Raw genomic sequence first — 14,624 nt, forward strand, 5'->3', positions numbered from 1 at the left:
ACACACATATATATATATATACACCTTTATATTGTCATCTAGAATGTAAAACTTTTAAGTTTTTACAGGGCAATTGTACCAATTTTTTATCAGTATTATTTTTATAATTTAAAACTCAGACTATGTATTTGACATCTCTTTGTAGACCTATAAGAAGCAGTTATGTGTCAAAAGTAACTGATATTAAGCTACTTTACCTCACATAAGTGGTAATCATTACATCATTACAAAAAAACTATTACAGTAATGTTTTTACATTTATATGATACTATACTCTTAAAAATAAAGGTTCCAAAAGGAGGTTTTCAAAGCAATGCCATAAAAGAGCCACTTTTGGTTCCCCAAAGAACCTTTCAGTAAACAGTTCTTAAAAGAACCATTTTTCTCGTCGCATGAAGAACATTTTAATCATCTAAAGAACCTTTTTTTCCACTATACACTATAACCTTTAACATCCATGGAATCTTTCAATTGCACAAGAGGTTCTGAATAGTGGAAAAAATTTAGATTTTTAAAAATCTTCACACAAAGAAAAAAAAAAGGTTCTTTTAAGAACTGATCACTGAAAGGTTCTTTGGGGAAACAAAAATGGTTCTTTTATGGCATCACTACAAAACCCCCCTTATGGAACATTTATTTTTAAGAGTGTATAAAGAACTTTTTGTACAATGGAAAGGTTCAATGGAAGTTAAAGGTTCTTTATGGAACCAGTGATGCCTGTCACACTATCACACCACATGGACATTTGTTTTCAGTCAGTACCGTTTTCCCATAGTTAGTTTGTTGTCATGGACACTCTTTAGTTTCAGCTGTGCACTAATCAATCATCTCATTACCACCTCTATTTAAGTTCAGTTCAGTTTGTGTCTTTGTCAGGTCTCGTCTATGTGTAATTGTGTTTTGGATGTACCTTGTGGGATTAGCCTGTCAACCTTCTTCATCCTTCTTCAGTCCTTCTCAGCCTCAAGCCCATGCCATCGAGGGCGTGTGTGCCCAACATCGACGCTGACCAGGTGCGCGTGCCGGCTGTGTCATCCACCATCAAGGGAGCTTACGTGGAATCAGAGGGCAAGGAGGAGAGCCCCGCCCACCCTCCCGCTACTGAGAGCGAAACACTGGCATCACCACTTTCAAACCTTCAATCAAATAATTCTTCGTCTTTGGTCCCGTCAGTCCCACCCTGCCTCCCTCTCACACCACCTCATCAAACCATCTTAGAGGGCTTAGCCCTTATCATTGGACTGTGATTAACTCTCCAGCCTTGTCCTCAGCCCTCAGCCATTCCTGTTACCCACTCATCATCATCTCCCACCAGCCCCTCTGGTTCCTCTCCTCCTCTCAGTGGCATGGATCCACCTCGGGCCAACTGGGAGCCATCTTCGCCTGGGCTAGAGGAGCCCACAACTCTGCCTACAATCTCGGCGGATGTAGCTCCTCCTCGACCTGTCACCCAGACTCCCTCGCCTATGCTCCTTCCACCCTTGATTCCAGCGTGGACCATTGGCAATTCAGCAATGCCGGTCGCCAGGCCTTCGTCACTCCCTCACCTCAGACCTTCGACTACGCGGAGGGCTCTCACTCCAGCGTCATCACCTCTGGCCATCACCCTGGTGGCGTCAGGACAATCACCACCATGGCTCTTGCCTCCGTCAATGCCAACATGGAGCACAGTTCTGGCTGTGGCCTGGGCACCTGCCATCATGCTTCTGCTCAAGGCTTCTCCCTGGCTTTCACCACCGTCTTCACAGCCCTCGACCATCCAGTTCAGTCTCCTCCCTGTCAGCTTTCCTCCACCAGAACCTCCTCCAGTTTCCTCTGTGGTTGTGCCTACTCTTTGCCATCCCTTCACCATCCTTTCACCAGCTCCTCATCCTCCTCACCTCCTTGTCACCACGGCGCGAGGACGCACCTTCCGGGAGGCGGCGTGCTGGCACACTATCACATCACATGGACTTTTGTTTTCAGTCAGTACCGTTTTCCCTTAGTTAATTTGTTGTCATGGCCACTCATTAGTTTCAGCTGTGTACTAATCAATCATCTCATTATCTCATTACCGGGTCTCGTCCATGTGTAGTTGTGTTTTGGATGTACCTTGTTGGATTTTCCTTGTTGGAATTAAAGCCTGTCAACCTTCTTCATCTTCATGTTATTTGTGTGTTACATCTCTCCCACACAACCCGTGCCAATGCCAATAGTGTAATTCTTTTAGATGTCAGGAATAATGATTTTTTTTTTTTTTTTTTAACTCTAAAGACTATGTGAGACTGACATTATTTGAAATGGGGGGGAAAAATATATTTTTACTATATTGATCAGCTGATGCATCAAACAAAGCACTTGGTTAGAAACATTAAAGTTCATATTTTAATTTACGTTTTAAGTTTTCTATTGTTATTTTATTTTTTTATTATTTTTGTTACAGTTGCCTCCAACATCATAGCCAAGATAAAATATTGTATGATTTTTATCTGATTTGATCTGAAAAGAAAGAAATGTACATAGAAATGCATAAATGTATCTACAAATCTTTTTTATGTAAAATGTTTAGAACAAAGGCTGCTTTTCCACCATCGCTCTAGCTTATTTGTGATTGAAGTCATTTAGTGCATTACTATTTCCCAAATGTCAACAATATACAGTATTGTGCATCGCAAGGTTCTTCATTGATTCACAGTACTGTCTTCTCGTATGTACGTTTCTATGCATTCACCTAAAGAATGAGTAAATCTAACCTTGTTAGTGAAGTTGTGTGGTCATATACTGTATTTTCACTATCATGACTGTGCATGGTTTCAGCACTGTGGTTTGGGCTTAAATTAGAGCATGTGAGCAGTAGTAATATATCTATAGCTGTAGCTTTAGGGATTGGACCTCTGGACCCCATCCTAATGAGTGTACACCTTACCTCTTTGTCCTGGCCTAGTTTCCACATTTGTCTGCTTCCTGTGCTATATTCCAAGCTGTGCTTGTTCCACATGACTAATACAACCTTGCTGAAGCAGGAACTGTGAATAGAGACAAAGTCTGTTCTCGCTTAAAAAGTGATTCTGCATTTCAGTAGAGTGCTGAAAGGGTTTTTTTACTCAAAAGGCAGCATCCCCTCTAGGTTCAGCGTGTATCAACAAGACTCACCCTTGGCCGTATCTTGATCTGAATTGAGAATAACCCCTGGTAATCCTTCCATCAAGGACAGAACCTTCACATAAATAAAACCAGACAAGGTTTGCACGTAAATCCTTTGCAGTGATGCAAACAACAGGGTTGTTTCACTATGTATTGTTTAGTGCTATTTATTTAATATTCCATAAGAAGCCTATAACATTGCAGCACTAAGAAGCCAGAGGATAATTGCAGTCATACATCTGCATTTTGCATTCAGTTAATTTACAATATCTGAGAAGTGGCATTAATTGTGGTCAGAGGAACAATTTTATGGTCATAGCAGCAGTGTTTACTGCTGGCACGCCATGTGTGATCAACATAAATACTCAATATCCCCAGCAGATAAGCCATTGAAACATCTCATAATTCAGAGATACAGATCAAAACCTTCTTCTCATGTCAAATTAACCTTTATAGGTACTCCACATGCCATGGCAATTGCATATTTCACCAGGCGACTTGGCATTGATGGAGATTGTTTTTGTTATAATATGAAGGGTTTTGTAGATTCGTGTGGCCTCCTGGGTCCTGCTGCTGTGGACTGGTGTCCATTATCCATTCGATTCGCCTCCCAGAGTAAATCCTCATCCAAACAGATTCTAAATGATATCTATGCTTCCTCCATTCCCAGCGCCTGCACTCAAGGCTTTTATTCGTGAATCTGAGGGGCCTCTGGGGCAGGAGGCTTTTATTTAAGTAGCCTTTGCCACTCAGAAATATAATGAAGATTTCCATTATGATTACACTAGAGGAAGCACTGCCTATAATTGAGTGTCACAACTGCAGTTGTACACGTTTAGTTTGAGAGGTATAAAATGCTCCGTCTACTCAAGTGAAGCCAGTCCAAATGTCCTAGAAAGGCCCCTCCTCATTCAGACATACTGCAGTCCCTTGACTATCCTACATGAAGGATCCACCAGTACGGTTTAAGATGAAGTATAATTGGTTATGTGCTTTTCGAAAAAAAATATGTTGAAAAGAGACACACAACAAGGTTGAGATACATTTGAATACCCATTTCTTTCACTGTGATGTTTAAATGCATATAATTTAGGTTAATCCTTTGCGGATATTTTCTTTGGCTTTGGCGAAGACAAGATGCTTATCTCTAAGTATAGTATATTTATGTGGTAGATTGTTAAGCTGAGGATGCAGACAGACAGATTTATTCAAGTGTTAAAATGCAGAGACAGGCCATAATCCATTCTCTAAATCTACTAAAATGAGAATATACGGGATTATCTGGGTTGTTGTTTTGCTTCCTGTTGCTACATCTCTAATGCTTCAGTCATAACCCAAGACATGCACATCTGTCTGTCTGTCTGTCTATCTATCTATCTATCTATCTATCTATCTATCTATCTATCTATCTATCTATCTGTCTGTCTGTCTGTCTGTCTGTCTGTCTGTTTTGGTGCCTGTATATTTTAATTCATAACTACATTCACAACAAACCATATATTTCACATATATTGAACCATATAGTTTCAACTGATATAAAAAAGCAACTATGCTATTATTATTATACTATATTTGACCCTGGACCACAATATATATATATATATATTTCTATATATCCTAATTATTGTTAATATGTGATTCATTTTTCCAGGAGCTCTTTGCTTCTACCTTCAATTAAATTGCTAACAGTGATTGTAAATTAATTGCCTAAATTATTACATTATTAGCTAACTGCATTCTCTAAATTGTAATGTTGACATGCATTCTCTGTAAAGCTGCTTTGAAATGATATGTATTGTGAAAAGCGCTATACAAATAAATGTGAATTGAATTGAATTGAATATATTTGTAGCAATAGCCAAACATACATTGTATGGGTCAAAATTATCGATTTTTCTTTTATGCCAAAAATCATTAGGATATTAAGTAAAGATCATGTTACATGAAGATATTTTGTAAATTTTCTACCTAAATATACCAAAAAATTATTTTTGTGAGTGGAAATGCATTGCTATGGTCTTCATTTGGACAACTTTAAAGGCGATTTTCTGAATTTTTAGATTTTTTTGCACCCTCAGATTCCAGATTTTCAAATATTTGTATCTCTGCAAAATATTGTCCTATCCTAACAAACCATACATACATCAATGGAAAGCTTATTTATTCAGTTTTCAGATGATGTATAAATCTCAATTTCAAAAAATTTACTCTTATGTCTGGTTTTGTGGTCCTGGGTCACATATGTAGATATAGCCTATATAAACATATATATATATTTACTTATTGAATATAGGCCTATATTTTAAATGTAAATTATTGTAAAATTACATGTTTTATCCTGTTAAATCAAAAAATAACTTTCACTGTAATGGTAAGGTAACTTAAAGTCAACCAATTAAAGATTTTACTGTAGCATTTTTACATTATTTTTCCTTTAAAATTAACAGCATTTTTTACTGTGTATATCTCTTTTTAGTCAAAAAGAGTTTGCATTACAGTGCTCATGTTACAATATAAATAAGTAGGCTACTTGTGTGTACTTAATTCGTATTTTTTTTACATTTACTATATAGCATCTTGTATGAATGGTAACTGTAAAGTGTTAGAAAAGGTAATTAAAATAATGTATAGGCTTCAGCAGAGAAGCCCATTAGAGAATGACAAATGCTTCACTTCGTCTGATTATGATGATATTCCGGCCCCGTTCCTGTACAGGACAGGGGAGATTGGGGCGGAGACCTGTTTGTACTGCTTTTGTGAGCCACCGGTTCGCCTCATCGCTTCCCCGATACCCATCAGGAGGCAGTATATCCTCCAGTGCAGTGTGTGTGGCGTACTGGATCTGCGCTTCCCGTCCGCTAAGCACCTTTGTTTCTCTCACAGTCAGAGCTTCACTTTAGCAGGGCGCGGGGTTCAAGTTGCTGAGACGGAGGAGAACCGCTTTGAAGAAGTGGATCTGTACGGGTTTAATACACCCTCCCTCTCTAGAACTACTACAAAGGGAGTGAACGGAGAGAGTTGCGCTGCGTAAACCGACACACTGACCATCGCGCCGCTCGCTCGCTCTCCTAGCCGTCAAGAAAGCAAGCATGCGGGAAAACAGAAGGAGCTGAGTCTTTCTTTGGAAAATGTGGGATTTGTTGGGCTCGTTTTGAAATGGTGGTTCTCTGAGACCAAGCGCTGTGTGCGTTTTCATGCGTTTTTGGACGCGCTGACAGTCCGTGAGCGTTACGCACCGACTCGCCAGAGGTAAGTTTGACGCCTCCAATACAAATACATCTGGATTATTGCCGTGTTCTATTATTGCAGCGTTCTGTTATCTTATAAATTGACGTCACAACGTCACGTAATTAGTGTTTTTGTTTTTAAAATGTCGTTTATTGCAAAAGCGATGGGGGTGGAAAGGATATTTGATACCGTCATTAAGTCGGTCAGTCATTCAGTCGGCGGAGCTCCAACTGTTGCCATATTGTTTAGATAAGTTTAAAATCCTAACTAAAGATGATTGTAATAAATGTAGATGGCAGTTTGTCTCACTTTAGCGACAACGCAGTGCGGTTTTAATTGGACACATCTCAACGTGCAAACAAATAAGACACTAAAATCTTTATGTGCCAGATTGAGTGAGTGAATAAACGCTGTTTGTTGCATATGTGATGGGATTTTATATATTTAAAGCACAACATCAGCACTTTTTTTTTCTTAGTGCGATTAAAACGTTTCTGCCACGTTCACAGCACAATACAACCCTTCTCTCTGAGGTTTAACATTATTTAGTGACTCAGGTAATAAGCGATAATGGTTTTCTGTGGGAATTATATATAGCCTAGCCTAAAAGTGATGTTCAAAATCACACAATCATGCTGGAAGATTGACCACCAGCAGATGTTTTCGTGCTGTGACACATACAGAGTGCGTTTTCCTTCTTTTCCTTTTCTTGTGACTGGTTGTCTGTAATGAAATAAGTGCGCACTGCATACTGGAGATTACAGTAATTACAGCATGAAGTGGACACTGGTGTTTTCATAGGCTGGGTGCTCATTCAGACAGAGAAATGGTCAAAGAGACAGTTAAACTAAAAATAAAATAAATAGTCATTATGTACTCACCTTTATGTTGCTCCAAGAACTTATGGCTTTCTTTCCACTGTGGAACACAAAAGGAGACATTTTGAAGAATCACTGTTTTCCATGCATTGACAATAAAACGTGACCGAAGATGTCAAGTCTAAAGAAAGATCGGCATAAAAGTGGTACACATCCCAAGTCGTCTGAAGATTTACAGTAGCAGTCGTGTGAGTCGACACAGAAATTTAAGTCATTATTCAGTAATCTTCCCCTCTATTGAGCTGTTAAAACAAGTTGGTAAATTGAACTTGAGAATCAGATGTAAACAAATCATTCAGATCAACTTTGTGAATGGAATTAAACATTTTTTTACAAGATCTGACTAAAACAAATAATTTATTCATGAATCCGACATAGCTAGTTCTCTCGTGTACTCTTATGAATTCATCAATAAGCGCTCGGATGAATGCGAGGACTTACATTTTGGCTTTTTTGTCTCATAAACCTATTGTTTTTTTATGGAGTCTTTGAAAGAACAACTTTTATGATACTTTTGTGGTGATTTTGTGCTCTTTCTGAGGCTAAACTCCTTCATTTACCATTTACTGCATGGAAAAGATCAATCAGTCAAGGGTTTGGGTTGATGGTGAGTTAATGATTACAGATTGTTCTTTTTTAGGGGGTGAACTATACCTTTAACATACTTTTTTTTAGGGTGAAGTGTGTGTTTGTGTGTGTGCACATTTAGTAAGGGGTCCTCTTATGAGGTTCAAATGGTCCAAATCATGTCTTAAAGGGATAGTTCACCCAAAAATGAAAAACACAAACGAATGTTGGTAACCAAACAGTTTCAGTTCCCATTGATTTCCATTGTAGTTTTTGTCCATATAATCAATATAGAGTCAATGAGAACCAAAACTGTTTGGTTACCAAAATTCTTCAAAATATCTTCTTTTTTATGTTCTACAGAAGAAAGTCATACAGGTTTGGAATGACAAGGGTGAGTAAATGATAGAATTTCCATTTCTGGTAGGTCCCCCCAAAAAATTAAAATGACAAAAGGTATATATACAGGTTGAGAACAATGGATGTCAGTGGGATTTTATAGCTTGTGTTTGTGAAATAGCGAGGTCAGTGTGTATCATCACATCCAGGAACAATCAATTGTCTATTATAGTGATTCATACAGTGCCTGTAAGCATAGAGGAGACTGGAAGCCTTGAACAAAGCTCTGTATTATTGTGACGTAGGGCTGTCATACGCTCTCGTCGTTGTCTGTTAATGAACAGTGGAAGGAGATGAGAGCAGTAACTGTAGAATTGTGCTCCATTCATGTTTGTTTTCAGCCTGTCCTGGACAGTGTTCCCGCATTAAATGCAACTGGCAAGGAATAGCTTGCTGGGGGCCCATACACTGTCACCCCTTCAGCCCAGATGTTCCTCAAACCCATTGAGAGTCAAATTGGGCTCCTAGAGGGAAGACCTTCTCATTGTTGTGCCACAATGGACTCGCATCCTTCCTTAGTCAATAGTACCTAAAACTGAATCACACACACACACACAGATTCCCATTCGGGGTTTAGTTAGTTCATTTACATGAGGGATTCACAAGGACAGGAAAAGCTATTAGTATTCCGATCATCCTGTCTGGGATCTGGAATGTTGCATTCCAACTCCTAAAATTAAGACGTTGATATCAGACTCTTTAAAGAGAGGTCAGTTAATGTAAAAATGTTCTTCATGGGGTAACATCTAAATTAACTGGTTTGATTGAGTTCAAAGAAATGATTTAACATGACTGAATAAACCCGGTTATACTCCAATGTAAGAATTTAAAAAACTCAGATCAGGTACTAGTCTTTTCAGCCATATGTTCACTTTTATAGTGTATTTATTCGGAAATAATTGCTATCCTTGAGCTTAAAAAGCTGTTCGACTAGATCCGAACCACAATTTGACTTTTTATGCAACTGTAAAGATGCATTCATGGGAAAATGTCAGGAATAAACCATCGACATTAATAGGATCATCATCACAAATGTCACAATTCTCAGCTAAAGTGCATCAAAAACGCATTATAATGTCAACAACATGCAGATTGCACAGAGCCATCGGAAGTACCTGTATGGAATTCCTATTTTCTAAGTTGTCCTGAGCGCTTGCTATCTGCCCCTGCAGGAACTCATATCACATGAATGAATTAATGGATTACAGCCCTGACATCATGAAGCAAATGTTCTGGCCTTGGGTTTTGTTATAATAGTGCGGTTTTGCGGACACTATCGTTCAATTAGCGCATGCAGCTAACCAACGTGACGTGTCCCTGAACCGCTTCTAAGCAGAATGAATAGAAATCAATTGGCAAGCATGATGCCTCGCCTTGCGTAACACCTTCCGTCCTCTGGCTTATTGTGAAGTGTGTTCCCTATACAAGCCCGTACAAGGGTTATTTGTCCCCCTTTCTCTGCTGGGAGTTGATGTGTGGTGGCCGCGCGTATTGACGGCGACCCCTTCGACTAGAACCCTCATTATTCTCTATCAGTGTGCGCTCCTATATGCCATTTCCTCTCTGCCTCTAGTTAGTCTCTCTGTTTGGCTTCCACCTGTATTTGTAATGAGCGCAATGGTACTCCAGGAGTCTCAGGAGTGATGTGTAAAAGTGGAGAGAGGTCATGCAGTCAAGGCGAGTCCGTGATCTGGAGTGGACACAGGAGGACGGCTTGTCTGGTGAGAGGGGTGAGTGAAAACAGCAGGGGCTGGGGATGGACATGGGTGATGTTTAGATAAGAGGATGGGGAAGAGTGTTTTAAGAGCAGCACTGCAAATATAGAAGAGATTGCGCGTGTTTTTGTGAGTGTGTGTGGATGGAAGGGCAGCTTGTGTGCATTTGTGTTAAGGGTAGTGCTTCTTTCCACCATCCCCCAGTGTGTTTACACATATTGGAATGATGTGATGCCTCTTGTGTGTGTGTGTGTGTGTGTGTGTTTGCCTGTGTGTGCGCAGCTGTGGGCCAGAGGTGGAGAAACACATCTGCACAGAGCTGTGAAAGTGATACAGGCTTGACTGTTTTAGAAAAATCAAGTTTCGATAGACAAACATTTAAACAGAGAGTTCATCCAAAAATGAAAATTCTGTTATCATTTTCTCTCTTGTGTCATTCTAAATCTCTGTAACTTTATTTCTTCTGCAGACCAGTGTTATTTCAGTATTTTTATGAGCTATTTTAGATTTTAGTTTAAGTTTCAGTCATTTTGTTTTGTGCTTTTATTAGATGTTGTTTTTTAAATATTTATATAGCTTTAATTTATTTTTACTTCAGTTTTAGTAATTTTAGTACTTAAACTTAATTTAAATTAGTTGCGAAGGCTAAATTTGTCATTTTTATTTCAGTTGTTTTTTTCGGCTTAAGCTCCTCATATTTTATTTTATTTTATTTCAGCTGTATTTTATTTTATTTCAGCTATCAGCTATTATAAAACTATTTTTAATAGTTTTAGTTAAAAGGTAAGTTCACCCAAAAATGAAAATTCTGTCATTAATTACTCACCCTCATGTCGTTCCACACCCATAAGACCTTCATTCATCTTCGGAACACAAATAAAGATATTTTTGATAAAATCCGATGGCTCAGTGAGGCCTCCATTGCCATTAAGATAATTAACACTTTCAGATGCCCAGAAAGCTAAGACAAATTTAAAACCGTTCATGTGACTACAGTGGTTCAACCTTAATGTTATGAAGCGTTGAGAATACTTTTTGTGCGCCAAAAAAACAAAATAACGACTTTATTCAACAATATCTACTGATGGGCGAGTTCAAAACACTGCTTCATGAAGCTTCAAAGCTTTACGAATCTTTTGTTTCGAATCAGTGGTTCGGACCGTGTATCAAAAAGTCATGCCCCCCAGTGGTGAACCATTGAAATTTCGAAACACTTATGACATAACGAAGCCTTGTTTACTGAAATCACGTGACTTTGGCAGTTTGATACACGCTCCGAACCACTGATTCGAAACAGAAGATTCGTAAAGCTTCGAAGCTTCACAAAGCAGTGTTTTGAAAACGCCCATCACTAGATATTGTTAAATAAAGTTGTTATTTTGTTTTTTTGGTGCACGAAAAGTATTCTCGTCACTTCATAACATTAAGGTTGAACCACTGTACTCACATGAACTGTTTAAAATATGTCTTTAGTAGCTTTCTGGCCATCTGAAAGTGTTAATTATCTTGCTGGCAATGGAGGGCTCACTGAGCCAACAGATTTTATCAAAAATATCTTAATTTGTGTTGCAAAGATGAATGAAGGTCTTACGGATGTGGAACGACATGAGGGTGAGTAATTAATGACAGAATTTTTATTTTTTGGTGAACTAACCCTTTAATAATAACAACACTGCTGAAGACAATGCTTACTCCATACAAAGAAACTCAGTGGGGTCCATTGTTGTTTTGAACCCCACTGACTTTCATTGTACAGATTAATACAGCCTTCGAAATATCTTTGTTTGTGTTCAAACAAAATGAGGGTGAATAAGTGATGACAAAATTTTTCATGAACTATCCCTTTGAAATGCATGTTATACCTCATCGGCCCATAAATTTCGTTTTCGGTAGCGTTCCTTCACCTCGTTTTCCTCCTCCTGCCCTGAGGCTCGTTTTCCTGGTGCTGAGATGGATCCATCAGGCCAGTTTTGCGTGTCTTTTATGAGCTGCATATGGAGGCCGCGCAGAGGGGAAAGGTGTAGAGCGTAGGCCCTCTCGTTTGCTAGCAAATGACCAGTATCGACCATCTGCTATTTTAGTGTCCTTCCCCGTAGGCTCTGCTAGTGATTTTTTCAAGCTGTGCATTTGTTGTATATGTATGAGAGTGAATGTATGCATTTGTGTTTGCATGGCTTTTCTTCCAATCTATCCCAAAATTAGGGTCATCTGTTTTGTTTTTCGCCATTCAAAGCCTGGCAGCCACAGGTAGGAGCTGAACTGCATTAAAACGGGCGGTCAATGATTTCCTTTTGTGTGAGTCAGTTCCAAATGTCCTTTTGGAAATTGTGTTTACAGAAATGTTATTTAGAAGCGCAATCACATGTCTGTGCTTTTGCTTTGAGCAAGTGCAGCTTTTCTCCTCCCTCGCTGCTCTTTTCTGTCTCTCGCTCTCTTCTACTCGTGCGTTCCTAACAGATGTTTGCCCTAATGCATATTGAGCTCAGGTTGTTTACTGAGCTTACATCTGGTTTGGGTGCTTCATATCCCCCTTTGCCTGGAATTAATGGCTGTTTTTTCTCCCCAAAAGCCAAATGTATTTGCTTAAGTGTATTGTTGCACACAATGGAGTTGGAACGATGAAATCTCTGGCTAGTTTCAGAGAGTATTTGGTACTCAATTCAGTTTGGGCTGTAATGTGAACATTGCAGTGTTTTAAGCCCATCTGCACAAATAAGCAGTTTGGGGTTGTTCAGCCTTTGCAGTTCGTATTATTAGTGGTGCTAGGTTGTGGACAAACCCTTAAGCCTAGGCATTAAACTTAAGTACACAACTCATCCCACACCATTTGTGCAATGGGCTGCACGATTAATGATAATAAAACACTTATTATTCGCCGGTGTTTACAGCATCTCAGAGCGGTTTCGGTTCACAGTAAATGCTGCTGAACTTAAACTTCAGCTCTGCAGTGAAATAGTACTATGGTAATATTTCTTTTGTTTTTATTTAGTAATAATAATAATAATAGTGTTATTATTAGCATTATTTTATAGCCATATTCTATGGAAGAGGATTAAGGCCGAGCAATAATAAAACAATAAAACCATCTCGAGATTAAAGTCATTATAATGCGAGATTAAACTCGTTAAATTTCGAAAAAAAAGTCAAAATACAATGTTGAGAATAAAATTATTAAATTTCAAGAATAAAGTCGTGTTTTGAGAAAAAACTTTGAAAATTGAAATAAAATGTCAACAGTAAACTCATTAAATAAAGTTGTTGTGTTTTGAGAAAAAAAATCATTACATTTCAAGAAAAAAGTCTAAATAAAATGTCAAGAATAAACAATTTACTCAATTTGCAATTTAGTGGGATCCAATGTTGTTTCGTTTAAGCAGTTAGATTAGATTTTTGTTTGTGTGTCTGTAGACTTCAGATATCTACATTGGATAGACTTTTTTCAGTAAGAAACCACTTAGCAGAACCCTAGCAATCTTAGCAATAGCGATGCCCTTTCAACCACGCACAACATTGCAGGCGTTTTGCAGTGCAGCAACATGTTTTGGGGCAATGTTTCTTTAGAAAATGTAGCATTCTAACTCATTTTGGCATTGTTTCGCCCTTTAACATAATTCCTTCCCGTGTGACTTGAAGATTGAATCGTTAGCAGCAGGAAACACCAGAGGAACAAACAGTCAAGCACACCAGCATTCACACACACAATAAAAGTGGCTGTGTGTTGCCATTGGGGCAGAAACAGAGCCAGGGAAACAGCTCCACAGCTGGCCTCGGCCCCCTTCCCTTAACCCTCCCCCTTCCCTCGGGAGATACGTTCGCAAAAAGTACGCACAGGCCCGGACCACCCCAACACCGCTGCCTCCTGGTGTAAGGCGGGTTCCTCTGCCCATTTCTACAGCTTGATCCCCAAAGCAGATCCCCCCCCAGATGTGCAAGACCCACAGGATGGAGTAACAATAGCGAGGCTGTTGGACCATTAGACCCTGGTGAGGCGGTGTGTGCGAAAGCTTAGCCCTTCACCCTCCCCCATCTTCTGCAGGACAACCTTTAACCCTGGTTCGCTACATGCTGCACACCTCCTGCTGCGCCTCTCACACGCCGCCACACTAGCTCTGTCACTCAGAGAGATAGACTAATGCAGATAGAGACAGCATGGAGGGCAGAGAGCTGATATAAAATCAGCAAGAAAGAGAAATCAAATGCAAATGCTACTGGGGGAGGATAGATATGCATCTGCAAAATTCATATTTGAGCTGTACACCCTCAGAAACCACTGCGATCATCATATTCAAGTTGTCTGTGCAAGAGAGAATTCTTAAAGCAATAGTTCAGCCAGAAATGAGCAAAATCTGTCATTATTTATTCACCCTCATGTTGTTCCAAACCTGTATGACTTTATTTCTTCCATGGAACCGGATACTTTTATGGAGCTTTTTTGTCATTTTGAAGTTTGACAGCCCCAGTCTTTATTCACTGTATGGAAAAGAGTGGCCAGGATATTCCTCATAAAGTCATGTGATGTGTTTGGAATGACATGAGGATGAGTAAATAATGACAGAATTTTGATTTTTGTAATGTTCTTGTAATGTTCATTCTTATTCTTGTAATGTTCATTCTGTCTTTGTTCCGTGCTATTTTATTTTATTTTTTTATTTATCATTTTTGTTTTACTTAAAAGGGCTCTGGTGTCCCCAGAATGTGTCTGTGAAGTTTCAGC

The 14,624-nt window shown here is 39.1% G+C and overlaps 1 protein-coding gene and 1 long non-coding RNA gene across 3 annotated transcripts in view; one reads left to right on the forward strand and one right to left on the reverse strand.

Annotated features, from left to right (window-relative positions):
- The window catches only part of LOC127512848 (uncharacterized), a 56,079-nt gene extending 47,151 nt beyond the window's left edge, over positions 1-8,928 (reverse strand). The window contains exons 1-3 of the long non-coding RNA XR_007930273.1: positions 7,233-8,928; positions 3,133-3,196; positions 2,906-3,005 (exon numbers count right to left, since the gene is read on the reverse strand). This is a non-coding gene — a long non-coding RNA (uncharacterized LOC127512848). The remainder of the gene's footprint in view (positions 1-2,905; positions 3,006-3,132; positions 3,197-7,232) is intronic.
- Positions 1-14,624, forward strand: part of sema4c (sema domain, immunoglobulin domain (Ig), transmembrane domain (TM) and short cytoplasmic domain, (semaphorin) 4C) — a 208,532-nt gene that overhangs the window by 139,584 nt on the left and 54,324 nt on the right. Inside the window, exon 1 of one of the 2 annotated variants that reach the window (XM_051894154.1) lies at positions 5,880-6,372. The exons of the other annotated variant lie outside the window; for it this stretch is intronic. The gene's annotated coding sequence lies outside the window, so the exon portion shown is untranslated. Of the gene's footprint in view, positions 1-5,879; positions 6,373-14,624 lie in introns of those variants that run through there. 2 annotated transcript variants of the gene reach the window in all.

Source organism: Ctenopharyngodon idella, chromosome 5 (genome assembly GCF_019924925.1).
Source record: "Ctenopharyngodon idella isolate HZGC_01 chromosome 5, HZGC01, whole genome shotgun sequence".
NCBI classification, from domain to species: Eukaryota; Metazoa; Chordata; class Actinopteri; order Cypriniformes; family Xenocyprididae; genus Ctenopharyngodon; species Ctenopharyngodon idella.